This window comes from Paramisgurnus dabryanus, chromosome 13 (genome assembly GCF_030506205.2).
Source record: "Paramisgurnus dabryanus chromosome 13, PD_genome_1.1, whole genome shotgun sequence".
Taxonomy (NCBI): domain Eukaryota; kingdom Metazoa; phylum Chordata; class Actinopteri; order Cypriniformes; family Cobitidae; genus Paramisgurnus; species Paramisgurnus dabryanus.
Window position 1 is genome coordinate 35,381,479 of NC_133349.1, and position 26,139 is coordinate 35,407,617.

The 26,139-nt window shown below is 44.4% G+C and overlaps 23 non-coding genes across 23 annotated transcripts; 12 read left to right on the forward strand and 11 right to left on the reverse strand.

The window, feature by feature from the left end:
- Positions 1 to 10,234: 10,234 nt before the first annotated feature.
- trnam-cau (transfer RNA methionine (anticodon CAU)) lies at positions 10,235 to 10,308 on the reverse strand. Its single transcript has one exon. It is a non-coding gene; the product is annotated as a tRNA-Met (tRNA).
- Positions 10,309 to 11,373: 1,065 nt separating this feature from the next.
- Positions 11,374 to 11,456, forward strand: trnal-cag (transfer RNA leucine (anticodon CAG)). Its single transcript has one exon. It is a non-coding gene; the product is annotated as a tRNA-Leu (tRNA).
- A 182-nt stretch (positions 11,457 to 11,638) lies between these two features.
- Positions 11,639 to 11,711, forward strand: trnar-acg (transfer RNA arginine (anticodon ACG)). The gene has a single exon. It is a non-coding gene; the product is annotated as a tRNA-Arg (tRNA).
- Positions 11,712 to 11,962: 251 nt separating this feature from the next.
- trnae-cuc (transfer RNA glutamic acid (anticodon CUC)) lies at positions 11,963 to 12,034 on the reverse strand. The gene has a single exon. It is a non-coding gene; the product is annotated as a tRNA-Glu (tRNA).
- A 91-nt stretch (positions 12,035 to 12,125) lies between these two features.
- On the reverse strand, positions 12,126 to 12,199 carry trnam-cau (transfer RNA methionine (anticodon CAU)). The gene has a single exon. It is a non-coding gene; the product is annotated as a tRNA-Met (tRNA).
- A 1,065-nt stretch (positions 12,200 to 13,264) lies between these two features.
- trnal-cag (transfer RNA leucine (anticodon CAG)) lies at positions 13,265 to 13,347 on the forward strand. Its single transcript has one exon. It is a non-coding gene; the product is annotated as a tRNA-Leu (tRNA).
- A 182-nt stretch (positions 13,348 to 13,529) lies between these two features.
- On the forward strand, positions 13,530 to 13,602 carry trnar-acg (transfer RNA arginine (anticodon ACG)). The gene has a single exon. It is a non-coding gene; the product is annotated as a tRNA-Arg (tRNA).
- A 251-nt stretch (positions 13,603 to 13,853) lies between these two features.
- trnae-cuc (transfer RNA glutamic acid (anticodon CUC)) lies at positions 13,854 to 13,925 on the reverse strand. Its single transcript has one exon. It is a non-coding gene; the product is annotated as a tRNA-Glu (tRNA).
- A 91-nt stretch (positions 13,926 to 14,016) lies between these two features.
- Positions 14,017 to 14,090, reverse strand: trnam-cau (transfer RNA methionine (anticodon CAU)). Its single transcript has one exon. It is a non-coding gene; the product is annotated as a tRNA-Met (tRNA).
- A 1,065-nt stretch (positions 14,091 to 15,155) lies between these two features.
- Positions 15,156 to 15,238, forward strand: trnal-cag (transfer RNA leucine (anticodon CAG)). The gene has a single exon. It is a non-coding gene; the product is annotated as a tRNA-Leu (tRNA).
- A 182-nt stretch (positions 15,239 to 15,420) lies between these two features.
- trnar-acg (transfer RNA arginine (anticodon ACG)) lies at positions 15,421 to 15,493 on the forward strand. Its single transcript has one exon. It is a non-coding gene; the product is annotated as a tRNA-Arg (tRNA).
- Positions 15,494 to 15,744: 251 nt separating this feature from the next.
- trnae-cuc (transfer RNA glutamic acid (anticodon CUC)) lies at positions 15,745 to 15,816 on the reverse strand. The gene has a single exon. It is a non-coding gene; the product is annotated as a tRNA-Glu (tRNA).
- A 91-nt stretch (positions 15,817 to 15,907) lies between these two features.
- On the reverse strand, positions 15,908 to 15,981 carry trnam-cau (transfer RNA methionine (anticodon CAU)). Its single transcript has one exon. It is a non-coding gene; the product is annotated as a tRNA-Met (tRNA).
- A 1,065-nt stretch (positions 15,982 to 17,046) lies between these two features.
- On the forward strand, positions 17,047 to 17,129 carry trnal-cag (transfer RNA leucine (anticodon CAG)). Its single transcript has one exon. It is a non-coding gene; the product is annotated as a tRNA-Leu (tRNA).
- Positions 17,130 to 17,311: 182 nt separating this feature from the next.
- On the forward strand, positions 17,312 to 17,384 carry trnar-acg (transfer RNA arginine (anticodon ACG)). Its single transcript has one exon. It is a non-coding gene; the product is annotated as a tRNA-Arg (tRNA).
- Positions 17,385 to 17,635: 251 nt separating this feature from the next.
- Positions 17,636 to 17,707, reverse strand: trnae-cuc (transfer RNA glutamic acid (anticodon CUC)). The gene has a single exon. It is a non-coding gene; the product is annotated as a tRNA-Glu (tRNA).
- A 91-nt stretch (positions 17,708 to 17,798) lies between these two features.
- On the reverse strand, positions 17,799 to 17,872 carry trnam-cau (transfer RNA methionine (anticodon CAU)). Its single transcript has one exon. It is a non-coding gene; the product is annotated as a tRNA-Met (tRNA).
- Positions 17,873 to 18,937: 1,065 nt separating this feature from the next.
- Positions 18,938 to 19,020, forward strand: trnal-cag (transfer RNA leucine (anticodon CAG)). The gene has a single exon. It is a non-coding gene; the product is annotated as a tRNA-Leu (tRNA).
- Positions 19,021 to 19,201: 181 nt separating this feature from the next.
- Positions 19,202 to 19,274, forward strand: trnar-acg (transfer RNA arginine (anticodon ACG)). The gene has a single exon. It is a non-coding gene; the product is annotated as a tRNA-Arg (tRNA).
- Positions 19,275 to 19,525: 251 nt separating this feature from the next.
- On the reverse strand, positions 19,526 to 19,597 carry trnae-cuc (transfer RNA glutamic acid (anticodon CUC)). Its single transcript has one exon. It is a non-coding gene; the product is annotated as a tRNA-Glu (tRNA).
- A 91-nt stretch (positions 19,598 to 19,688) lies between these two features.
- On the reverse strand, positions 19,689 to 19,762 carry trnam-cau (transfer RNA methionine (anticodon CAU)). Its single transcript has one exon. It is a non-coding gene; the product is annotated as a tRNA-Met (tRNA).
- A 1,809-nt stretch (positions 19,763 to 21,571) lies between these two features.
- Positions 21,572 to 21,690, forward strand: LOC135728472 (5S ribosomal RNA). Its single transcript, XR_010525614.2, has one exon. It is a non-coding gene; the product is annotated as a 5S ribosomal RNA (ribosomal RNA).
- A 1,856-nt stretch (positions 21,691 to 23,546) lies between these two features.
- LOC141280180 (5S ribosomal RNA) lies at positions 23,547 to 23,665 on the forward strand. The gene has a single exon (XR_012334975.1). It is a non-coding gene; the product is annotated as a 5S ribosomal RNA (ribosomal RNA).
- The last annotated feature ends 2,474 nt before the right edge of the window (positions 23,666 to 26,139 follow it).

Below are 26,139 nucleotides of genomic sequence, written 5' to 3' on the forward strand. Positions count from 1 at the left end.
TACGAACACAGACGAAAAAACCGATCAGCCGCCATCTTTATGCTAAGCTAAGCTAAACAGACGTTGTGGAGCGAGCCAGACTTCGTGTTACAATAACAGCGGAAGTTAATCAATATGATATAGAAGAGGGTAATTTTGCAAGCGTGATGCTCTAATCCGCTGTTCATTGCACCTTTATGAGCCACAATACAGCAAAGAGATTAGGCAGATGGAGGAACAGAAGCCAGAGGAGTAGGCCGGAGCCTGGGCTTCGGCTGAGTAGAGGAGCTCGGGGAGGACACCGCAACCATTGGCCTTTGCTGCGTAGAGAAGCCCGGACTGATAGTGCCTCTACTCTCGCTGTGTGCCTTCTTTATAACATTTTTGCATCAGATAAGGATATGGACGTTTGTTTGGTAAATGTTTCGAGGCAAGAGAGCAACTTTGCGGGTGTTTGGACATGTTTATTTCAAAGACGTGTTTCCGCTTACGAGCACAGAGTTGAGGCAGCGCGTCTGTGGAGAAATTGTGCAGGGGACGCGTTTGTGTGCAGGATGCAGGGATAAACGGACGTCTGACTGTAAAGTGAGTGTTTCTATTTACTTTGTTATACTAAGGTGGCATTTATGTACACAATAGCATATCTGAGCGATGTTTTATATGTCAATGTGAAAGCAATGAGGCTGATATAACACAGATGTAATTACAGTAAACAAGAGAAAAAAAGAAAACGGGTAAAACTAAATAAACATTTAATATGCATACCATTTTTTAAGTACAGTGCCCTCTATAAGTATTGGAACAGAGGCACGTCACGGAGTGACTTTTGAGTGGCAGAACCAAAAAGTCATTAGTTCCACCCGGACCATTGTCCATGAAACACCAAATCACTTCCTGTAACTCCGGGCAACCCAAATTTGGGTTTTATTGGTTACAGGTGTGCGGATGAGCGTGGCGATCGATGATTGCGCGATTCATGGAAGAGGAGGCACATAAATACGGCATCGGAAGAACAGAAAGAGGAATTTGATTCCAGCAGATGCTGCTTGGGAGACGGAGCGGTAGGGGTGATTGGAGAAATGGATGTGTTGTGGATATTGTGGACTGGGCGAAGAGAAACTGAGGAATTGGTGTGAGCAAATACTGGGCTGAGTATAAACCACTATCTGTATCGAAGTGTCATGTTGATATGTGTGCTTACTTGGAAGAAGATCGTAAGCAGTGAAGACTTACCGGAAGTATAGTGAAGGAGGCTGACTCGAGGAGTATTGTAGTGTGGGCCGTGACTACATCGGATATCTGGAAGGAAGAGGAAAAGATCTCATGTCAACAAAATTGTGAGTACACTGAATTGTCATCGTGTCAGTGTTTACCTTGCAAGTGTGGAAAATCAGAAAGTGTGCCTCTTGTGAGTTGGACTAGTGTGCAAGCGGCCCCACCGTGGAGAGGACTGGTGGGTGAGCCAGAACCAGCTAAGGACGGAGTACGTTGCATTGCTGTGGCTGTGATGCTTCCATCTGGCCATCCGCTGCATCGGTGCCCTAAATTACTCAGGACAAGTCCCTGGCCAAATGTGCTCTGTGTCATCGTGGTAGTGTTTCCCTACGGTTGGAAATTACCGTGTTGAGTGTCTTTATTTGAGAAGTCCGTCCCGGTGAGGTAGGCTATAAGTGTCGTGGTAAAAACGTCTTCTCCAGTCCCCCAAGCGTCAAAGGGCTAAAGCCTGTCGTCAACCTCTTCAAGGGTCCGTGAGTTGTCTCCATTCTTAGTCATATGTTTATATACTTACCTGTATGCCCAAACTCAAGATCCAGTGTGCCCTTCTGTATACTCACCTGTACGCCCAAAGCTACGAGCCAGCTTATTACCCTTGTATACTTACCTGTATGCCCAAAGTCAAGATCCAGTGTGCCCTTCTGTATACTTACCTGTACGCCCAAATCTAAGCGTCAAGGGGTTTTTCTTTATCATGGAGAGGATAATTCGATCATCCACCACTGTTATCCTCTATAGACGTACAAGAGATGTTGCTGAGCTCACCAGTGTGTTATTTTTTTAATCAGGATGCATCAAATTGTTGATCTGGTCACTCTTAATGTTCCTGCTATCTCTCTGATTGATTTGTTGTGTTTTTGAAACCTAAATATGGTCTGTATCACTTGTAAGGAGATGTCCTTGAATCGAATGATTTGGGTTCACAGCCACAGCTTTCAAATGCAATTGTCACACTTAAAATCAACTCCAGACCTTTAACATCTGTCATTCGTGAGGAAATTATTGAACAAATAGACAATACCTGTCCATAAAACATCTTTTAAGTCAACTGTCCCATTACTTTTGACCTCTTTAAAAAGGGGGAGCTACATATTAAACGGCTGTAGTTCCTAAATCCTTCAGCCATTTTGCATTTGAATACCCTCAAAATAAAGCTCAGAGTGTGCACTGTAAGCCAATGCTCATAATATGACTGTAACTGGAATACATTTTGGTAAACAGCTAAAATTACACAAAATGTCCCTCTGTTCCAATACTAGAGGGCACTGTACTTGGAAAGACATTTGTGCTGCGGATCTGAAACCGCACGTTACTGTTTGAATAAGACTTTGCTACACACCAGGCCAGAGTGTTATTGTGTGTAACATAACGTAACATCACGTTTAAAAGTAAGTCATGATTTTTGTCTGTCAGACACAGTGGTGGTTATTTTCTTTGTTTTACTAACGTTGCATTTATGTACACAATAGCATATCTGAGCCGTGTTCCGATTAATGGGAGTGGCTTGCAGAGCTGTGCATTGTGGTACATAGTGGGAGTTGTAGTTTTTCATACAAATGTTCTCTAAAGTCACATTCTGTCTTTTCTCTGTCAAATAGGCACAAAATTCAAAATTTATGTTACATTTCGACTACAAATATGACCCACTTTCAACAAAGATTAATGTTCCTATCGATGAAATGTCCCTTTAAAGATAACAAAATTTCATAACCACAATATAACAGTGACAGCCAACAGGGGTCACTCCACTGCAATGAAAGAAAACACACACAAATAGAAAAAACACCAGAAATCAAGAAAACATCATCAGTACACATGTACAACACATGTGCTACAGATACTCGCAACACAATCAAATACAGAACGGGAACTAATGTGTTTCAAAGTGATGCACCAGTCTGGGAAATGTTGGCCGTTTTTCAAACTAAATAGGGCATCCTCCTGAGGTCTCATTTGTCTTGTTTCAGAATATTAACAATTATAAAGTTGACTGTTATTCTGAGTTAATTGTAAATGATTGTAATAAGCTTATGGCTTGCAAATGTAATATAAAAATTAAATTAAAATAACAAAAAAAAGATAACTTAAAAGAGAAAAAAAGACATTAGTTATATGCGTGTAGAATCTGTCAAGCTTTCTAGGATGTAATGCTCAGTTAACTGAAATAAATCTGTTTTGATGACGTATGCAGCCTGCATATGTAACTGGCTACAAAATAGTGCTCTGTTTTTTGTCATTTGTCTGACTTGTATATTTTTGTTTGTGAACTTCTCAAAACTTTATATTCAGTTTCCACAAGCAGTTCCTCTATATTATGTATTTTTCCATTAATTTCCTTTTGTATATATATATATATATATATATATATATATATATATATATATATATATATATATATATATATATATATATATATATATACAGTCTTGTTCAAAATAATAGCAGTACAATGTGACTAACCAGAATAATCAAGGTTTTTAGTATATTTTTTATTGCTACGTGGCAAACAAGTTACCAGTAGGTTCAGTAGATTCTCAGAAAACAAACAAGACCCAGCATTCATGATATGCACGCTCTTAAGGCTGTGCAATTGGGCAATTAGTTGAAAGGGGTGTGTTAAAAAAAATAGCAGTGTCTACCTTTGACTGTACAAACTCAAAACTATTTTGTACAAACATTTTTTTCTGGGATTTAGCAATCCTGTGAATCACTAAACTAATATTTAGTTGTATGACCACAGTTTTTTAAAACTGCTTGACATCTGTGTGGCATGGAGTCAACCAACTTGTGGCACCTCTCAGCTGTTATTCCACTCCATGATTCTTTAACAATTCATTCACATTTCTTGGTTTTGCTTCAGAAACAGCATTTTTGATATCACCCCACAAGTTCTCAATTGGATAAAGGTCTGGAGATTGGGCTGGCCACTCCATAACATTAATTTTGTTGGTTTGGAACCAAGACTTTGCCCGTTTACTAGTGTGTTTTGGGTCATTGTCTTGTTGAAACAACCATTTCAAGGGCATGTCCTCTTCAGCATAGGGCAACATGACCTCTTCAAGTATTTTAACATATGCAAACTGATCCATGATCCCTGGTATGCGATAAATAGGCCCAACACCATAGTAGGAGAAACATGCCCATATCATGCTCCATGCTTCACTGTCTTCACTGTGTACTGTGGCTTGAATTCAGAGTTTGGGGGTCGTCTCACAAACTGCCTGTGGCCCTTGGATCCAAAAAGAACAATTTTACTCTCATCAGTCCACAAAATGTTCCTCCATTTCTCTTTAGGCCAGTTGATGTGTTCTTTGGCAAATTGTAACCTCTTCTGCACATGCCTTTTTTTTAACAGAGGGACTTTGCGGGGATTCTTGAAAATAGATTAGCTTCACACAGACGTCTTCTAACTGTCACAGTACTTACAGGTAACTCCAGACTGTCTTTGATCATCCTGGAGGTGATCATTGGCTGAGCCTTTGCCATTCTGGTTATTCTTCTATCCATTTTGATGGTTGTCTTCCGTTTTCTTCCACGTCTCTCTGGTTTTGCTCTCCATTTTAAGGCATCACCCCCCAGTCACATTAGCTACAAGCGACAGAGACAGAGCGACAGGCTACTATTCATTTTCAATGGAAGTGGCCGTTTGCCAGCGACAAGCCACGAGCTCGCCGCTGTGCGAGCAAGGCGGGGCCAAAATAGACAAGCAGGCTATTTTATGCAAATGATGAGCGATGCGACAAAGCGACTGCCAATTGGTGTGAAGGAGCAGCGTGACGTAGGTCTGTGGTCGAGTCTGAGAAAATAATTCTAGATGGCGGAAAATGCGTATTTATGTACATATCTGATCAGTTTGGCATTTTATCTCATATATTTTGTTACTTTTATCGAGAAATAAATACTTTTAAATCCAAAAACACCGTTCTTGTAACTTAACAATACCTCTAAAGTGACTTTTGATACCGCTTTTAGAAACTAGCCAAGAAACGCCCATCAAGCGAGTGCGTGTCGCTCGGTGTCGTTCACTTTTGTAGCTAATGTGACTGTAGGGTTAGAGATCATTTTAGCTGAACAGCCTATCATTTTTTGCACCTCTTTATAGGTTTTCCCCTATATTCAACTTTTTAATCAAAGTACGCTGTTCTTCTGAACAATGTCTTGAACGACCCATTTTCCTCAGCTTTCAAATGCATGTTCAACAAGTGTTGGCTTCATCCTTAAATAGGGGCCACCTGATTCACACCTGTTTCTTCACAAAATTGATGACCTCAGTGATTGAACGCCACACTGCTATTTTTTTGAACACACCCCTTTCAACTAATTCAACTAATTGCCCAATTGCACAGCCTTAAGAGTTTGCATATCATGAATGCTGGGTCTCATTTGTTTTCTGAGAATCTACTGAACCTACTGGTAACTTATTTGCCACGTAGCAATAAAAAATATACTAAAAACCTTGATTATTCTGGCTAGTCACATTGTACTGCTATTATTTTGAACAAGACTATATATATATATATATATATATATATATATATATATATATATATATATATATATATATATATATATATATATATATATATATATATATATGCTTTCGTGCAGAACTCCATTTGTGCCACAGAAGAAGTATCATTACAAACACTATTCCAGGAAATGTCTACAGGAATATTTATATCGCTGTTCTTCAGATTGTTTCAGGTATTTTCATGATAATAGAGAATATTTTGAATGATTGTGTTTGACGAGTGTTGCTTTTTTAAATACTCGTTATAAATGAGTCAAACTCATTGTGATTTTAGATTGATAAGGACTTCCTACTGATCACGGAGCCGTAGTACCTGCAAAAGCTTTGCATGAAACACTGAATCAGCGCCTTATGATTCGGAATCGATTTTTAGACAGGTCTTTTCAATGGGAACGCGATGCATTGATGCACATCCCTAATATATATATATATATATATATATATATATATATATATATATATATATTTATTAGGTACACCTTACTAGTAGGGTTGAGATCCATTGGGTTGAGATCTGGTTACTGTTGAGGCCATTTTAGTACAGTGAACTCATTGTCATGTTCAAGAAACCAGTCTGAGATGATTTGCGCTTTATGACATGGCGCGTTATACTGCTGGAAGTAGCCATCAGAGGATGGGTACAGTGTGGTCATAAAGGGAAGAACATGGTTAGAAACAATACACAATGCTCAATTGGTACTAATGGGCCCAAAGTGTGCCAAGAAAATATCCCCCACACCCCTACACCACCACCATCAGCCTGAACCTTTGATACAAGGCAGGATGGATCCATGCTTTCATGTTGTTGACGCCAAATTCTGACTCTACCATCTGAATGTCGCAGCAGAAATCAAGACTCATCAGACCAGGCAACGTTTTTCCAATCTTCTATTTAGGGCTGTGCGATTTAGGGAAAATATCTAATTGCGCCTTTTCTGCCAGGAATTGCGATTGCGATTCGATTTGCGATTAAATTTTGTAGCAGATGCAATGTGGATCTGCCTCTTTAGATGGTTAGATCTTACTGATACTGCTTATGGGTCTGGTGATTTAACTGTATTCTTATGTTTTTGTTTTGTTTGGGTTTTTTTTTTTGTGAAAATAAGGAAACAAAAACAAAGAAATTAAGAATATAATTAACACTTCTTATTGTATGAAATGTAAAATGGTCTTTATCTTGGACTAACACTGTTACAGTATTTAAATAAGTGGGTTCATTATAGCTGCAACTTAATAAGTTAAAATATTGAAATGGGTGACTGAGTTTTACTAGAAAGATTTGAATGCATGATTGTTTTTTGTAAACAAAGAACTGTAATACTCAACTTCATAACTATCAAAATATTAAATAGCTACATTTGGGATTTTTAAAATGAATATAAAATCCAAATGCGTTCAATGACATGTCATTTCATTCAAGTGACATTAGCAACCCAGTTAAATGGTATTTTAGTTTGTTTTAAATACGGAGCCAGGCTTGTAAGCATTGTTGGGCGTGTGTGTGAGTAAAGTTTTATCGCATCATACGTTTTGGGAGACGCGGGCGTGAAGACTTGCGATGCGGACTTGCGGAGACAGGCGGGAGTATTTAATAAGCATAGATACACAGGCTGCGCGTGTGCGTCAAGTTTAAACACCTTGTCTGTTGTGGAAGACGCGCGCAAAGTCTTGCAATGCGGAACCAGGCACGAGTATTTAACAAGCATTGAGAGACACAGGCTGCGGGCATGCTTTAAATTGAAACCCCTCGTCAGTTTAGGAGAAGCGCTGTTTTGGTTGACGTGCCTCTCACGGAGAAAGCACAGCCATACTCGCACTCGCGCATTTGCACTCGCTCAGACTGTCACAAAGCCTCTCTGCATATTTCTCAAATCGCATCATATCGCATCCTTTCGCGATTTGCTAATCGCAGCGTTGCACATCGCGATTGCGGTTCGATTTCGATTAATCGCCCAGCCCTACTTCTATTGTCCAATTTTGGTGAGCCTGTGTGAATTGTAGCCTCAGTTTCCTGTTCTTAGCTGTCACCCAGTGTTGTCTTCTGCTGCTTTAGCCTATCCACCTCAAGGTTCGACGTGTTGTGCGTTCTTCTGTTTATCTCGGTTGTAACGAGTGGTTATTGGAGTTACTGTTGGCTTTTTATAGCTTTTACCAGGCTGGCCATTCTTCTCTGACCTTTGGCATCAACAAGGCATTTGCGCCCACAGAACTGCCACTCACTTGATATTTTCTCTTTTTCGGGACCATTCTCTGTAAACCCTTGAGATGGTTGTGTGGGGAAATCCCAGCAGATCAGCAGTTCCTGAAACACTCAGACCAGCCCGTCTGGCACCAACAACCATGCCACTTTCAAAGTCACTTAAATCACCTTTCTACCCCATTCTGATGCCTGTTTTGAACTGCAGCAGATCGTCTTGACCATGTCTACACGCCTAAATGCATTGAGTTGCTGCCATGTGATTAGCTGATTAGACATTTGCATTAATGTGCAGTTGGATAGGTATACCTAATAAAGTGGCCGGTGAGTGTATATGTCAAGCTCAAAATAATTTTGATCTTTACTTTAAAAAAATCCAACCTTTCATTGGAAAACAATAATTTTAAAATGGGGGAAAATCTCATTATGAGAGAAATATTTTTCCCTAATACACACTGCTCACAATTAAACATACCCTTTTATTAAATTATTTTTGCAACCTCCTTTTCCCAAGAGAAAAGCTCTGATTCTTCACCTATAATGCATAATGAGTTTGGAGAACACCTGACAAGAGTTTAGAGATCATTCCTTCATGCAGAATCTCTCCAGTTCCTTCAGATTCCAGCTCCATGTTGGTGCTTCTTTTCTTCAGTTCATCCCATTCATTTTCTTTAGGGTTCAGGTCAGGGGACTGGGATTGTCATGGCAGAAGCTTCGTTTTGTTCTCGGTGACTCATTTTTGTGTTAGTTTTGATGTTTGTTTTGTATAATTGCCCTGAAGGTAGATCAAACTGTCACCGGGTGACGATTTATGCGAGCGGAACTAAAAGTGTGGAAGACGAGTTCCGCCCGGACGTTTTATTCCGAACACCGGAATCCCCGGGGTTTCCCCGAAGCTAAATCAAGCCCGATTGCACACAGATGGGGGCGATTAAGACAGCGGTTGATGATAGGCAAATGAAGAGAGAAGGCAGAGTACAAAAGGACCTTTGAAGACAGCAGACAGTGTGCTTTTGGTGTACTTTGTGTGTGCTGTGTTGCTGCTGTGCAGACCCGCTGTTCTCAACCTACATTGATCCCTTGGGGAAGAAAGAGGCAGAAGACGATCGGGTGAAGAGACTATTGGGCGGTTTCGCTTGTGTATGGACTACTACTGAGCCATCGAGTGCATTGTTATCAACGGGCTGACAACGAAGCGTGAGTAACGGTGGATGTGTGTTTGATTAAGCATATAGAAGAAGAGCTGCTGGTGTATATTCTAAGTGTGTTGAAGGTCCCCGGCCCCACTGAAGAGGGAAGTGTGGGCGAGCCGCTGATCGACCGGAAACACGGGCAGGAAAACCCAACTGGAGAAACCGTGTGTTGTTTTGTCATCTGGCCCTGCGGATAAAAGAAGCGTGGGTGAGCTGAAGAGGTAATGACAAGCATACAGGGGCTACATTGATTAAACTGTGTACTAACCCGTCTTCTCTGTGGAAAGAACAACGCTCAACCCGCCTCACGAGGTAGTCGAAGCCGGGCGGTCTAGTCCATAAATTCACGTAAAGTGTGTGTACAGAGTGCTGTGGGTGAGTTGTGATTATCATTTGTGTTTACACTAAGCTTGCTGTGTATGCTGTGCTTGTAGCGACAAGAACTGCCCTGGCCCCAGACAGGTCGTGAGAAGAAAGGACACGCTGTTGTTCGAGCCCCACGAGCAGAGGGAACTAAACTTTCTTTATTTTGCCTCCCTGTGTGTTAGTAGGAGTTCCACCACTCTAGTAAGCAGGCAGTGGCGAAGCCCGGCGGTACATCAGAGTGAGTAGCAGTTAACGTGCACTGTACGGACTGAGGGTCAAAGTTGTGTAACACAAATCCAACAGCAACCCCGGGTGTGTGCGGAGCCTCATCGAGAGTTCGCCCCAGCTCACGACCCCTGTCGCTATAGAAGGAGGGGGAGCTAGGGAAGCGTTGGGCTCTGTGTCACTCAACTCCTCAGTCCCTATGACACCCAGGAAGTACAAGTGGACGGGTGGAGGTATACTGTGTACGGACGCTGCTGCGAAAGTCCACTGCCTGTAAAACTGAACGAAGATCCCAAACCCTGTGAGTAACTTACCGGGAATCGAACCCGGGCCGCGGCGGTGAGAGCGCCGAATCCTAGCCACTAGACCACCAGGGAGGGCACGCTGAACCTCAGGCCGTGGATGCCCGGGAAAATGTGCGCAAGGGATATGGGGCAAATGTCTCAAACCGGTCGTAAAAAGTCACGCTGCCCCGTGTGAGGCTCGAACTCACGACCTTCAGATTATGAGACTGACGCGCTGCCTAACTGCGCCAACGAGGCACGCCCACAAAGATTCCGCCTGGGTAGCCCTTTGAGCGTGGTTGTGTGGCATTTTGTGCGCCACCAGCGAGGCAACTCCTGCGAGGAGAACACGACTGGGCTTCTTGCACTCTGGCTACGCACACTGAGGACATTCTCGTTCTTAATTTGTCCACGTACAGAAATAACTTCAAGGAGACACAGAGGGGCTATGTCATGCCCAGGATTCCTATCTAGATAAAAGGCTAGATAAAACGCATGCTAAAAAACACTTACATTTGACACATTTGACACAGCTGACACAATAATGAAATAACGTTACATATCCACAATGCAAAATCCCAATTATGCAGTGATCACTTGTTTGGCTCGTTTTTAGACACAATATCAAGTGAAAACTTAAATTGCGCTACAGTTGAAAGACCGTCCGATGCAAGTTGGTGACGTGTTCCACATATTAGAATCTGTTAAAGAAAAAGCTCCGCGGCCATTGCCTGTGGCTGTAAACCGTACTTCGCACTCACCTCTTGGAGAAGCTCTTGTTTGCCTTGTGTGCTCGAGACACAATACCCCTGGTTCTTTTAAGGCTGCCCCGCCGCCGTATGGTTAACAGTTGTCTACATTAGAAGGCAACCGTGGACCATAAAACGGCTGTGAAAAGTACAAAGATGGCGCTTTTTTGTTAAATTGCAATAATGGCATCATCTGCTTTTGATCAAGTATTTTTATGACGCGTTCATGTAGACCGAGTAGGGTCTGAGAATGGATATTTTTCATTTTGTGACCTTGTTCTAATGCAGTATGAGAAAGGGGAAAAAGATCTTTAAATGCAAAACCACTTTGACAGCATCCGTTACAGGGCAAACGAAGACGGGTTGCGTGTCCTTTTGGCAAATGCAAGGCTTCGGGCACATTCTTCCTCATTTCGAAAAATCCACATTCATCACCATTTCAAGGTGGTCAAGAAGAAATAAATCAGAATTAAAGATGAGCTACATGAAGGCAACAAAATCTGGAGTCATTCCAAAAGATATACCGTAACATTCGCTGACGAGCCAAATGGGCTCGTCCGGGCCAGCGGCGGGGGTCAGGATGGCCGAGCGGTCTAAGGCGCTGCGTTCAGGTCGCAGTCTCCTCTGGAGGCGTGGGTTCGAATCCCACTTCTGACATTCTGTTGCCCTTATTGGAGCCCCCCGTGCTGTTTCTCGTGGTTTCTTCCGAGTGAGCGTCCTTTTCAAAGACAACCCTGAGGACAACCCTGTTTCCCATTTTGATAGAGATGAAGTTTGGCAGCTCTGCATGCCGACCTTCAGAATCCAGCTGTCGTCTCCAAGCATGATTGCCCTGCGCGGGGCCAGTGGCGCAATGGATAACGCGTCTGACCACGGATCAGAAGATTCTAGGTTCGACTCCTGGCTGGCTCGATTGTGTTTTTACTCCTTCCTCGAACACGTTGGGTGTTTGCTGTGCTGCGTCAACATGCCTCAGTATAGCAGAGGACACCCCAGGCTCTGATTGCTCAGATGGCGGAGGGCAGGCAATTTTGCCGGCCAACCTCAGGTCGATGGCCCGGAGGCAGTGGCGATTTGCCTCTCGGAGGCGCTGCGATCCTTGCCCTCGAAGCCAGCGTTTCGCAGAACCCGGTGAAAAGGGCAAAACGGACATCAAAAGCGCGTTCCCTGACCGGGAATCGAACCCGGGCCGCGGCGGTGAGAGCGCCGAATCCTAGCCACTAGACCACCAGGGAGGGCACGCTGAACCTCAGGCCGTGGATGCCCGGGACAATGTGCGCAAGGGATATGGGGCAAATGTCTCAAACCGGTCGTAAAAAGTCACGCTGCCCCGTGTGAGGCTCGAACTCACGACCTTCAGATTATGAGACTGACGCGCTGCCTAACTGTGCCAACGAGGCACGCCCACAAAGATTCCGCCTGGGTAGCCCTTTGAGCGTGGTTGTGTGGCATTTTGTGCGCCACCAGCGAGGCAACTCCTGCGAGGAGAACACGACTGGGCTTCTTGCACTCTGGCTACGCACACTGAGGACATTCTCGTTCTTAATTTGTCCACGTACAGAAATAACTTCAAGGAGACACAGAGGGGCTATGTCATGCCCAGGATTCCTATCTAGATAAAAGGCTAGATAAAACGCATGCTAAAAAACACTTACATTTGACACATTTGACACAGCTGACACAATAATGAAATAACGTTACATATCCACAATGCAAAATCCCAATTATGCAGTGATCACTTGTTTGGCTCGTTTTTAGACACAATATCAAGTGAAAACTTAAATTGCGCTACAGTTGAAAGACCGTCCGATGCAAGTTGGTGACGTGTTTCACATATTACAATCTGTCTAAGAAAAAGCTCTGCGGCCATTGCCTGTGGCTGTAAACCGTACTTCGCACTCACCTCTTGGAGAAGCTCTTGTTTGCCTTGTGTGCTCGAGACACAATACCCCTGGTTCTTTTAAGGCTGCCCCGCCGCCGTATGGTTAACAGTTGTCTACATTAGAAGGCAACCGTGGACCATAAAACGGCTGTGAAAAGTACAAAGATGGCGCTTTTTTGTTAAATTGCAATAATGGCATCATCTGCTTTTGATCAAGTATTTTTATGACGCGTTCATGTAGACCGAGTAGGGTCTGAGAATGGATATTTTTCATTTTGTGACCTTGTTCTAATGCAGTATGAGAAAGGGGAAAAAGATCTTTAAATGCAAAACCACTTTGACAGCATCCGTTACAGGGCAAACGAAGACGGGTTGCGTGTCCTTTTGGCAAATGCAAGGCTTCGGGCACATTCTTCCTCATTTCGAAAAATCCACATTCATCACCATTTCAAGGTGGTCAAGAAGAAATAAATCAGAATTAAAGATGAGCTACATGAAGGCAACAAAATCTGGAGTCATTCCAAAAGATATACCGTAACATTCGCTGACGAGCCAAATGGGCTCGTCCGGGCCAGCGGCGGGGGTCAGGATGGCCGAGCGGTCTAAGGCGCTGCGTTCAGGTCGCAGTCTCCTCTGGAGGCGTGGGTTCGAATCCCACTTCTGACATTCTGTTGCCCTTATTGGAGCCCCCCGTGCTGTTTCTCGTGGTTTCTTCCGAGTGAGCGTCCTTTTCAAAGACAACCCTGAGGACAACCCTGTTTCCCATTTTGATAGAGATGAAGTTTGGCAGCTCTGCATGCCGACCTTCAGAATCCAGCTGTCGTCTCCAAGCATGATTGCCCTGCGCGGGGCCAGTGGCGCAATGGATAACGCGTCTGACTACGGATCAGAAGATTCTAGGTTCGACTCCTGGCTGGCTCGATTGTGTTTTTACTCCTTCCTCGAACACGTTGGGTGTTTGCTGTGCTGCGTCAACATGCCTCAGTATAGCAGAGGACACCCCAGGCTCTGATTGCTCAGATGGCGGAGGGCAGGCAATTTTGCTGGCCAACCTCAGGTCGATGGCCCGGAGGCAGTGGCGATTTGCCTCTCGGAGGCGCTGCGATCCTTGCCCTCGAAGCCAGCGTTTCGCAGAACCCGGTGAAAAGGGCAAAACGGACATCAAAAGCGCGTTCCCTGACCGGGAATCGAACCCGGGCCGCGGCGGTGAGAGCGCCGAATCCTAGCCACTAGACCACCAGGGAGGGCACGCTGAACCTCAGGCCGTGGATGCCCGGGACAATGTGCGCAAGGGATATGGGGCAAATGTCTCAAACCGGTCGTAAAAAGTCACGCTGCCCCGTGTGAGGCTCGAACTCACGACCTTCAGATTATGAGACTGACGCGCTGCCTAACTGCGCCAACGAGGCACGCCCACAAAGATTCCGCCTGGGTAGCCCTTTGAGCGTGGTTGTGTGGCATTTTGTGCGCCACCAGCGAGGCAACTCCTGCGAGGAGAACACGACTGGGCTTCTTGCACTCTGGCTACGCACACTGAGGACATTCTCGTTCTTAATTTGTCCACGTACAGAAATAACTTCAAGGAGACACAGAGGGGCTATGTCATGCCCAGGATTCCTATCTAGATAAAAGGCTAGATAAAACGCATGCTAAAAAACACTTACATTTGACACATTTGACACAGCTGACACAATAATGAAATAACGTTACATATCCACAATGCAAAATCCCAATTATGCAGTGATCACTTGTTTGGCTCGTTTTTAGACACAATATCAAGTGAAAACTTAAATTGCGCTACAGTTGAAAGACCGTCCGATGCAAGTTGGTGACGTGTTCCACATATTAGAATCTGTTAAAGAAAAAGCTCCGCGGCCATTGCCTGTGGCTGTAAACCGTACTTCGCACTCACCTCTTGGAGAAGCTCTTGTTTGCCTTGTGTGCTCGAGACACAATACCCCTGGTTCTTTTAAGGCTGCCCCGCCGCCGTATGGTTAACAGTTGTCTACATTAGAAGGCAACCGTGGACCATAAAACGGCTGTGAAAAGTACAAAGATGGCGCGTTTTTGTTAAATTGCAATAATGGCATCATCTGCTTTTGATCAAGTATTTTTATGACGCGTTCATGTAGACCGAGTAGGGTCTGAGAATGGATATTTTTCATTTTGTGACCTTGTTCTAATGCAGTATGAGAAAGGGGAAAAAGATCTTTAAATGCAAAACCACTTTGACAGCATCCGTTACAGGGCAAACGAAGACGGGTTGCGTGTCCTTTTGGCAAATGCAAGGCTTCAGGCACATTCTTCCTCATTTCGAAAAATCCACATTCATCACCATTTCAAGGTGGTCAAGAAGAAATAAATCAGAATTAAAGATGAGCTACATGAAGGCAACAAAATCTGGAGTCATTCCAAAAGATATACCGTAACATTCGCTGACGAGCCAAATGGGCTCGTCCGGGCCAGCGGCGGGGGTCAGGATGGCCGAGCGGTCTAAGGCGCTGCGTTCAGGTCGCAGTCTCCTCTGGAGGCGTGGGTTCGAATCCCACTTCTGACATTCTGTTGCCCTTATTGGAGCCCCCCGTGCTGTTTCTCGTGGTTTCTTCCGAGTGAGCGTCCTTTTCAAAGACAACCCTGAGGACAACCCTGTTTCCCATTTTGATAGAGATGAAGTTTGGCAGCTCTGCATGCCGACCTTCAGAATCCAGCTGTCGTCTCCAAGCATGATTGCCCTGCGCGGGGCCAGTGGCGCAATGGATAACGCGTCTGACTACGGATCAGAAGATTCTAGGTTCGACTCCTGGCTGGCTCGATTGTGTTTTTACTCCTTCCTCGAACACGTTGGGTGTTTGCTGTGCTGCGTCAACATGCCTCAGTATAGCAGAGGACACCCCAGGCTCTGATTGCTCAGATGGCGGAGGGCAGGCAATTTTGCCGGCCAACCTCAGGTCGATGGCCCGGAGGCAGTGGCGATTTGCCTCTCGGAGGCGCTGCGATCCTTGCCCTCGAAGCCAGCGTTTCGCAGAACCCGGTGAAAAGGGCAAAACGGACATCAAAAGCGCGTTCCCTGACCGGGAATCGAACCCGGGCCGCGGCGGTGAGAGCGCCGAATCCTAGCCACTAGACCACCAGGGAGGGCACGCTGAACCTCAGGCCGTGGATGCCCGGGACAATGTGCGCAAGGGATATGGGGCAAATGTCTCAAACCGGTCGTAAAAAGTCACGCTGCCCCGTGTGAGGCTCGAACTCACGACCTTCAGATTATGAGACTGACGCGCTGCCTAACTGCGCCAACGAGGCACGCCCACAAAGATTCCGCCTGGGTAGCCCTTTGAGCGTGGTTGTGTGGCATTTTGTGCGCCACCAGCGAGGCAACTCCTGCGAGGAGAACACGACTGGGCTTCTTGCACTCTGGCTACGCACACTGAGGACATTCTCGTTCTTAATTTGTCCACGTACAGAAATAACTTCAAGGAGACACAGAGGGGCTATGTCATGCCCAGGATTCCTATCTAGATAAAAGGCTAGATAAAACGCATGCTAAAAAACACTTACATTTGACACATTTGACACAGCTGACACAATAATGAAATAACGTTACATATCCACAATGCAAAATCCCAATTATGCAGTGATCACTTGTTTGGCTCGTTTTTAGACACAATATCAAGTGAAAACTTAAATTGCGCTACAGTTGAAAGACCGTCCGATGCAAGTTGGTGACGTGTTCCACATATTAGAATCTGTTAAAGAAAAAGCTCCGCGGCCATTGCCTGTGGCTGTAAACCGTACTTCGCACTCACCTCTTGGAGAAGCTCTTGTTTGCCTTGTGTGCTCGAGACACAATACCCCTGGTTCTTTTAAGGCTGCCCCGCCGCCGTATGGTTAACAGTTGTCTACATTAGAAGGCAACCGTGGACCATAAAACGGCTGTGAAAAGTACAAAGATGGCGCTTTTTTGTTAAATTGCAATAATGGCATCATCTGCTTTTGATCAAGTATTTTTATGACGCGTTCATGTAGACCGAGTAGGGTCTGAGAATGGATATTTTTCATTTTGTGACCTTGTTCTAATGCAGTATGAGAAAGGGGAAAAAGATCTTTAAATGCAAAACCACTTTGACAGCATCCGTTACAGGGCAAACGAAGGCGGGTTGCGTGTCCTTTTGGCAAATGCAAGGCTTCGGGCACATTCTTCCTCATTTCGAAAAATCCACATTCATCACCATTTCAAGGTGGTCAAGAAGAAATAAATCAGAATTAAAGATGAGCTACATGAAGGCAACAAAATCTGGAGTCATTCCAAAAGATATACCGTAACATTCGCTGACGAGCCAAATGGGCTCGTCCGGGCCAGCGGCGGGGGTCAGGATGGCCGAGCGGTCTAAGGCGCTGCGTTCAGGTCGCAGTCTCCTCTGGAGGCGTGGGTTCGAATCCCACTTCTGACATTCTGTTGCCCTTATTGGAGCCCCCCGTGCTGTTTCTCGTGGTTTCTTCCGAGTGAGCGTCCTTTTCAAAGACAACCCTGAGGACAACCCTGTTTCCCATTTTGATAGAGATGAAGTTTGGCAGCTCTGCATGCCGACCTTCAGAATCCAGCTGTCGTCTCCAAGCATGATTGCCCTGCGCGGGGCCAGTGGCGCAATGGATAACGCGTCTGACTACGGATCAGAAGATTCTAGGTTCGACTCCTGGCTGGCTCGATTGTGTTTTTACTCCTTCCTCGAACACGTTGGGTGTTTGCTGTGCTGCGTCAACATGCCTCAGTATAGCAGAGGACACCCCAGGCTCTGATTGCTCAGATGGCGGAGGGCAGGCAATTTTGCCGGCCAACCTCAGGTCGATGGCCCGGAGGCAGTGGCGATTTGCCTCTCGGAGGCGCTGCGATCCTTGCCCTCGAAGCCAGCGTTTCGCAGAACCCGGTGAAAAGGGCAAAACGGACATCAAAAGCGCGTTCCCTGACCGGGAATCGAACCCGGGCCGCGGCGGTGAGAGCGCCGAATCCTAGCCACTAGACCACCAGGGAGGGCACGCTGAACCTCAGGCCGTGGATGCCCGGGACAATGTGCGCAAGGGATATGGGGCAAATGTCTCAAACCGGTCGTAAAGAGTCACGCTGCCCCGTGTGAGGCTCGAACTCACGACCTTCAGATTATGAGACTGACGCGCTGCCTAACTGCGCCAACGAGGCACGCCCACAAAGATTCCGCCTGGGTAGCCCTTTGAGCGTGGTTGTGTGGCATTTTGTGCGCCACCAGCGAGGCAACTCCTGCGAGGAGAACACGACTGGGCTTCTTGCACTCTGGCTACGCACACTGAGGACATTCTCGTTCTTAATTTGTCCACGTACAGAAATAACTTCAAGGAGACACAGAGGGGCTATGTCATGCCCAGGATTCCTATCTAGATAAAAGGCTAGATAAAACGCATGCTAAAAAACACTTGCATTTGACACATTTGACACAGCTGACACAATAATGAAATAACGTTACATATCCACAATGCAAAATCCCAATTATGCAGTGATCACTTGTTTGGCTCGTTTTTAGACACAATATCAAGTGAAAACTTAAATTGCGCTACAGTTGAAAGACCGTCCGATGCAAGTTGGTGACGTGTTCCACATATTAGAATCTGTTAAAGAAAAAGCTCCGCTGCCATTGCCTGTGGCTGTAAACCGTACTTCGCACTCACCTCTTGGAGAAGCTCTTGTTTGCCTTGTGTGCTCGAGACACAATACCCCTGGTTCTTTTAAGGCTGCCCCGCCGCCGTATGGTTAACAGTTGTCTACATTAGAAGGCAACCGTGGACCATGAAACGGCTGTGAAAAGTACAAAGATGGCGCTTTTTTGTTAAATTGCAATAATGGCATCATCTGCTTTTGATCAAGTATTTTTATGACGCGTTCATGTAGACCGAGTAGGGTCTGAGAATGGATATTTTTCATTTTGTGACCTTGTTCTAATGCAGTATGAGAAAGGGGAAAAAGATCTTTAAATGCAAAACCACTTTGACAGCATCCGTTACAGGGCAAACGAAGGCGGGTTGCGTGTCCTTTTGGCAAATGCAAGGCTTCGGGCACATTCTTCCTCATTTCGAAAAATCCACATTCATCACCATTTCAAGGTGGTCAAGAAGAAATAAATCAGAATTAAAGATGAGCTACATGAAGGCAACAAAATCTGGAGTCATTCCAAAAGATATACCGTAACATTCGCTGACGAGCCAAATGGGCTCGTCCGGGCCAGCGGCGGGGGTCAGGATGGCCGAGCGGTCTAAGGCGCTGCGTTCAGGTCGCAGTCTCCTCTGGAGGCGTGGGTTCGAATCCCACTTCTGACATTCTGTTGCCCTTATTGGAGCCCCCGTGCTGTTTCTCGTGGTTTCTTCCGAGTGAGCGTCCTTTTCAAAGACAACCCTGAGGACAACCCTGTTTCCCATTTTGATAGAGATGAAGTTTGGCAGCTCTGCATGCCGACCTTCAGAATCCAGCTGTCGTCTCCAAGCATGATTGCCCTGCGCGGGGCCAGTGGCGCAATGGATAACGCGTCTGACTACGGATCAGAAGATTCTAGGTTCGACTCCTGGCTGGCTCGATTGTGTTTTTACCCCTTCCTCGAACACGTTGGGTGTTTGCTGTGCTGCGTCAACATGCCTCAGTATAGCAGAGGACACCCCAGGCTCTGATTGCTCAGATGGCGGAGGGCAGGCAATTTTGCCGGCCAACCTCAGGTCGATGGCCCGGAGGCAGTGGCGATTTGCCTCTCGGAGGCGCTGCGATCCTTGCCCTCGAACCCAGCGTTTCGCAGAACCCGGTGAAAAGGGCAAAACGGACATCAAAAGCGCGTTCCCTGACCGGGAATCGAACCCGGGCCGCGGCGGTGAGAGCGCCGAATCCTAGCCACTAGACCACCAGGGAGGGCACGCTGAACCTCAGGCCGTGGATGCCCGGGACAATGTGCGCAAGGGATATGGGGCAAATGACTCAAACCGGTCGTAAAGAGTCACGCTGCCCCGTGTGAGGCTCGAACTCACGACCTTCAGATTATGAGACTGACGCGCTGCCTAACTGCGCCAACGAGGCACGCCCACAAAGATTCCGCCTGGGTAGCCCTTTGAGCGTGGTTGTGTGGCATTTTGTGCGCCACCAGCGAGGCAACTCCTGCGAGGAGAACACGACTGGGCTTCTTGCACTCTGGCTACGCACACTGAGGACATTCTCGTTCTTAATTTGTCCACGTACAGAAATAACTTCAAGGAGACACAGAGGGGCTATGTCATGCCCAGGATTCCTATCTAGATAAAAGGCTAGATAAAACGCATGCTAAAAAACACTTACATTTGACACATTTGACACAGCTGACACAATAATGAAATAACGTTACATATCCACAATGCAAAATCCCAATTATGCAGTGATCACTTGTTTGGCTCGTTTTTAGACACAATATCAAGTGAAAACTTAAATTGCGCTACAGTTGAAAGACCGTCCGATGCAAGTTGGTGACGTGTTCCACATATTAGAATCTGTTAAAGAAAAAGCTCCGCGGCCATTGCCTGTGGCTGTAAACCGTACTTCGCACTCACCTCTTGGAGAAGCTCTTGTTTGCCTTGTGTGCTCGAGACACAATACCCCTGGTTCTTTTAAGGCTGCCCCGCCGCCGTATGGTTAACAGTTGTCTACATTAGAAGGCAACCGTGGACCATAAAACGGCTGTGAAAAGTACAAAGATGGCGCTTTTTTGTTAAATTGCAATAATGGCATCATCTGCTTTTGATCAAGTATTTTTATGACGCGTTCATGTAGACCGAGTAGGGTCTGAGAATGGATATTTTTCATTTTGTGACCTTGTTCTAATGCAGTATGAGAAAGGGGAAAAAGATCTTTAAATGCAAAACCACTTTGACAGCATCCGTTACAGGGCAAACGAAGACGGGTTGCGTGTCCTTTTGGCAAATGCAAGGCTTCGGGCACATTCTTCCTCATTTCGAAAAATCCACATTCATCACCATTTCAAGGTGGTCAAGAAGAAATAAATCAGAATTAAAGATGAGCTACATGAAGGCAACAAAATCTGGAGTCATTCCAAAAGATATACCGTAACATTCGCTGACGAGCCAAATGGGCTCGTCCGGGCCAGCGGCGGGGGTCAGGATGGCCGAGCGGTCTAAGGCGCTGCGTTCAAGCTGGGGAACAATAGTCCAACAAAGACGGGGTAGAAGGGGGGAAAAGGGGGAATCATTCCAATAAGCAAGCAAATAAATCTTTTGATGGATATAAACAAATTAATATAGACTACTGAAACAAAATAGCATAAAGCGGCCTGTTGGATGTTTGACCGTTATTTTAAAAGGGTTTAGGTGCCACAATGTGTGGCATACAAAGGCTTTCTCCCAGCGACAACCTAGCTGAAATAATACATGGAAATTAAAGGCCTGATTCTGGTGTTCGTAAAAAAGAGTGAATGGTTATCTAAGTGAAGTTAAACATCCAAACATTCTAAAAGGACAGCTTGGTTAACTGTTGCTATTTTCAAGACATGGCGAAATGAAACGCAGCAGGGACTTTGCTGAAATAAATGTTTTGTGCCTTCAACTGATGTAGGGAAAACTATTCAATATTCTTATGTGCATGGCATGCTTGCTTGTGCTTTTCAGCATCCCTGCGCGTGTTCCGGCGAGCGGAAGGAGAACGGGACAGTAAAAGAGAGCAGAAAAGGAAAGCGTATTAGAACGAGACCCTGGCTGGATCCGTGCCCGACGTGTAGTTTTTTAATGAACTGCCCGACCTTTCGCTCTAAAGAGGCCTAAAGGTTACCGAGTCAATGTCCAGCATAGAGCCGGTCGGGGCTTAGGCATACGATTAAAGATCCCTATTTTGGCAGTAGCTTTCGCTTACGGCCATACCACCCTGAGCACGCCCGATCTCGTCCGATCTCGGAAGCTAAGCAGGGTCGGGCCTGGTTAGTACTTGGATGGGAGACCGCCTGGGAATACCAGGTGCTGTAAGCTTTTGAGTCTTCTTTCATCTGTACCGGAAGCCCTTCTCCCATGCTCGCTGTTCTCCTTTTACGGCGATTGGTGCATTTGCTTTCTGAGCTCTGCGCTGGCTCGTCTCTCCTCCGTTTCTCTGTGTCAAAGGGCCAGCTCAGTCTCGTCATTTTCCCTCTCATCCACCAGGGGGCGGTCAGACGCTTCATTTTTCTGTCTCTGCTCACTGTCCAAAAGAGCACGGCGGAGGAGCGCTAATAAGCATAGCGCTGTGTTGCAGGTGATTTACGCCTTTCACGTATCAGAACGTGCCAGAACGTGCTTGTCTGCTCTTTTAGGGGGAAAGTTGTTTACGTTGCCCCATTCGCAACTACAAGAAGGCTTTCTCCGATGTCCCTCAAGACGGACGGCCCGTGCAGACGTGAGATTTTCCTGTAGCGATTTATGGGGGGAAGTGGATAAGCAGAGCCATACGAAAGCTGTGCCAGGCCTTAACCGCCAATGATGAGACTTGTCTCTTTGTTTTCCATTGACCATAAGCAGGTGTAAACCGTTATCCTGTGGTCCATGACAGCACAAAGCTACTAATGATCACGAAAACACGTTTGCCTATAAAAGATTGTCACTTTTAGTCGGGTGACAAAACTCGAGATGATTTTCCATTCATGTTATCACTACCTAGCAAAGAATTTTCATTTTCTATGACTGAGTAGTGTACGAGGTTGCATCGATTTTATTCATTTATGTAAGTGTGTATTTATTCATTCATTCATTTTTTATTCGTTTAAATATATATATTATATTATTTATTTATTTTTATATATTTTTTTCTTCATTTTATATATATTATTTATTTTTTATATTATTATTTTTTTTTTTAAAAATGTATTCATTTATTTTTTATTTATATTGTTTTTTTTATATTTATTTTTTATTTATTTAATTAATTTATTTTTTTATTTATTTATTTTATTTTTTTATTCTTTTTTTTTTGCATATAATCCGTAATGAATTGTGGCGGAGTATCCTTACAGGTAGAAAGTTCAAGACAAAATGTCATGTTTTTCACGAGTTCGCATTAACATGTAATCAAATATTAAATAAAGCATATTTGGCGTGCTGTCCGACGGGAGAGCTCTGAGCTCTCGTGACCATGCTTCTCCCGAACGTAGTTAAATAAACTTCAAATGGCAAAGTACTCTGAAAAGACAAGGTCGAATCATTCCAATAAACAAACAAATAAATCTTGTGATGGATATAAACAAATTAATATAGACTACTGAAACAAAATAGCATAAAACGGTCTGTTGGATGCTTGACCGTTATTTTAAAAGGGTTTAGGTGCCACAAAATGTGGCATACAAAGGCTTTCTCCCAGCGACAACCTAGCTGAAATAATACATGGAAATTAAAGGCCTGATTCTGGTGTTCGTAAAAAAGAGTGAATGGTTATCTAAGTGAAGTTAAACATCAAAACATTCTAAAAGGACAGCTTGGTTAACTGTTGCTATTTTCAAGACATGGCGAAATGAAACGCAGCAGGGACTTTGCTGAAATAAATGTTTTGTGCCTTCAACTGATGTAGGGAAAACTATTCAATATTCTTATGTGGCATGCTTGCTTGTGCTTTTCAGCATCCCTGCGCGTGTTCCGGCGAGCGGAAGGAGAACGGGACAGTAAAAGAGAGCAGAAAAGGAAAGCGTATTAGAACGAAACCCTGGCTGGATCCGTCCCCGACGTGTAGTTTTTTAATGGACTGCCCGACCTTTCGTTCTAAAGAGGCCTAAAGGTTACCGAGTCAATGTCCAGCATAGAGCCGGTCAGGGCTTAGCTCGGTAGGCATACGATTAAAGATCCCTATTTTGGCAGTAGCTTTCGCTTACGGCCATACCACCCTGAGCACGCCCGATCTCGTCCGATCTCGGAAGCTAAGCAGGGTCGGGCCTGGTTAGTACTTGGATGGGAGACCGCCTGGGAATACCAGGTGCTGTAAGCTTTTGAGTCTTCTTTCATCTGTACCGGAAGCCCTTCTCCCATGCTCGCTGTTCTCCTTTTACGCCGATTGGTGCATTTGCTTTCTGAGCTCTGCGCTGGCTCGTCTCTCCTCCGTTTCTCTGTGTCAAAGGGCCGGCTCAGTCTCGTCATTTTCCCTCTCATCCACCAGGGGGCGGTCAGACGCTTCATTTTTCTGTCTCTGCTCACTGTCCAAAAGAGCACGGCGGAGGAGCGCTAATAAGCATAGCGCTGTGTTGCAGGTGATTTACGCCTTTCACGTATCAGAACGTGCCAGAACGTGCTTGTCTGCTCTTTTAGGGGGAAAGTTGTTTACGTTGCCCCATTCGCAACTACAAGAAGGCTTTCTCCGATGTCCCTCAAGACGGACGGCCCGTGCAGACGTGAGATTTTCCTGTAGCGATTTATGGGGGGAAGTGGATAAGCAGAGCCATACGAAAGCTGTGCCAGGCCTTAACCGCCAATGATGAGACTTGTCTCTTTGTTTTCCATTGACCATAAGCAGGTGTAAACCGTTATCCTGTGGTCCATGACAGCACAAAGCTACTAATGATCACGAAAACACGTTTGCCTATAAAAGATTGTCACTTTTAGTCGGGTGACAAAACTCGAGATGATTTTCCATTCATGTTATCACTACCTAGCAAAGAATTTTCATTTTCTATGACTGAGTAGTGTACGAGGTTGCATCGATTTTATTCATTTATGTAAGTGTGTATTTATTCATTCATTCATTTTTTATTCGTTTAAATATATATATTATATTATTTATTTATTTTTATATATTTTTTTCTTCATTTTATATATATTATTTATTTTTTATATTATTATTTTTTTTTTTAAAAATTTATTCATTTATTTTTTATTTATATTGTTTTTTTTATATTTATTTTTTATTTATTTAATTAATTTATTTTTTTATTTATTTATTTTATTTTTTTATTCTTTTTTTTTTGCATATAATCCGTAATGAATTGTGGCGGAGTATCCTTACAGGTAGAAAGTTCAAGACAAAATGTCATGTTTTTCACGAGTTCGCATTAACATGTAATCAAATATTAAATAAAGCATATTTGGCGTGCTGTCCGACGGGAGAGCTCTGAGCTCTCGTGACCATGCTTCTCCCGAACGTAGTTAAATAAACTTCAAATGGCAAAGTACTCTGAAAAGACAAGGTCGAATCATTCCAATAAACAAACAAATAAATCTTGTGATGGATATAAACAAATTAATATAGACTACTGAAACAAAATAGCATAAAACGGTCTGTTGGATGCTTGACCGTTATTTTAAAAGGGTTTAGGTGCCACAAAATGTGGCATACAAAGGCTTTCTCCCAGCGACAACCTAGCTGAAATAATACATGGAAATTAAAGGCCTGATTCTGGTGTTCGTAAAAAAGAGTGAATGGTTATCTAAGTGAACATCAAAACATTCTAAAAGGACAGCTTGGTTAACTGTTGCTATTTTCAAGACATGGCGAAATGAAACGCAGCAGGGACTTTGCTGAAATAAATGTTTTGTGCCTTCAACTGATGAAGGGAAAACTATTCAATATTCTTATGTGGCATCAGGGGCGTCATGCACCAATTTTTTTTAAGGGGGCACAGTGTCAACAGCTCACAGAAATTTGTGCATACACAGACATCAAACGAAATATTATAGAGCTTTCAGTCTTTTCCATGGCACTTACATTTCTAACAATCTGAAAACCCCCGCTTTCATGCAAAAACCTCCAAAATAAGATTGATGACTAACTTTAATATCAAATACTATTCAATCGGAATAATGACACATTTGCATCATATTTACATCTGAAACGGCATGTTTTATTTATTTAAGTCTTAATGGCTTGTTTAATTGTGTCATTAATGCATTTTGCACAACAACTACATTATCATATAAAATTAATGTAATTTTAAATCCATAAAGTATATAAACAACGAAAATGACATAAGCTATAGCCACGTGATTGAGTTTAATGTTCAATAATGATTTAAAAAAATATGTTTAGATAAAATTATTAGAGGAACGGATTAAATTTTTGCATTAAATTTTACCTCATGTAAGCATGTGAGATTCCGCACCCGCGTGAACTCTGGTGAACTTTGGCGTTGTGCCAAGAAGATGAATCTCTACTAATATAACATTGAGACGGTCACATTTAAAACCAGACATGTTCTACACAGAGAAGGTTAACTGCACATTACCGTACTGGGGTTTGGAAATGTTGTGAGCGTTTCTAACACGTTTTAATTCCTCAGATAGCCAAATGCAGCAGCAAGCCAGCAACAGCAGAGAGCTCGTGAGCGCGGCCAGACGCTGATGACGTCTGCGACTGCGCTCTGACTGCAGCGCCAGCTGCCGCCAGAATAAAAGTAATGTAACATGATCAGAACACTATCAAAACGGCGAAAATCTCCGAAAAGTGACAAGGATGCAGCACAGAATGTATAA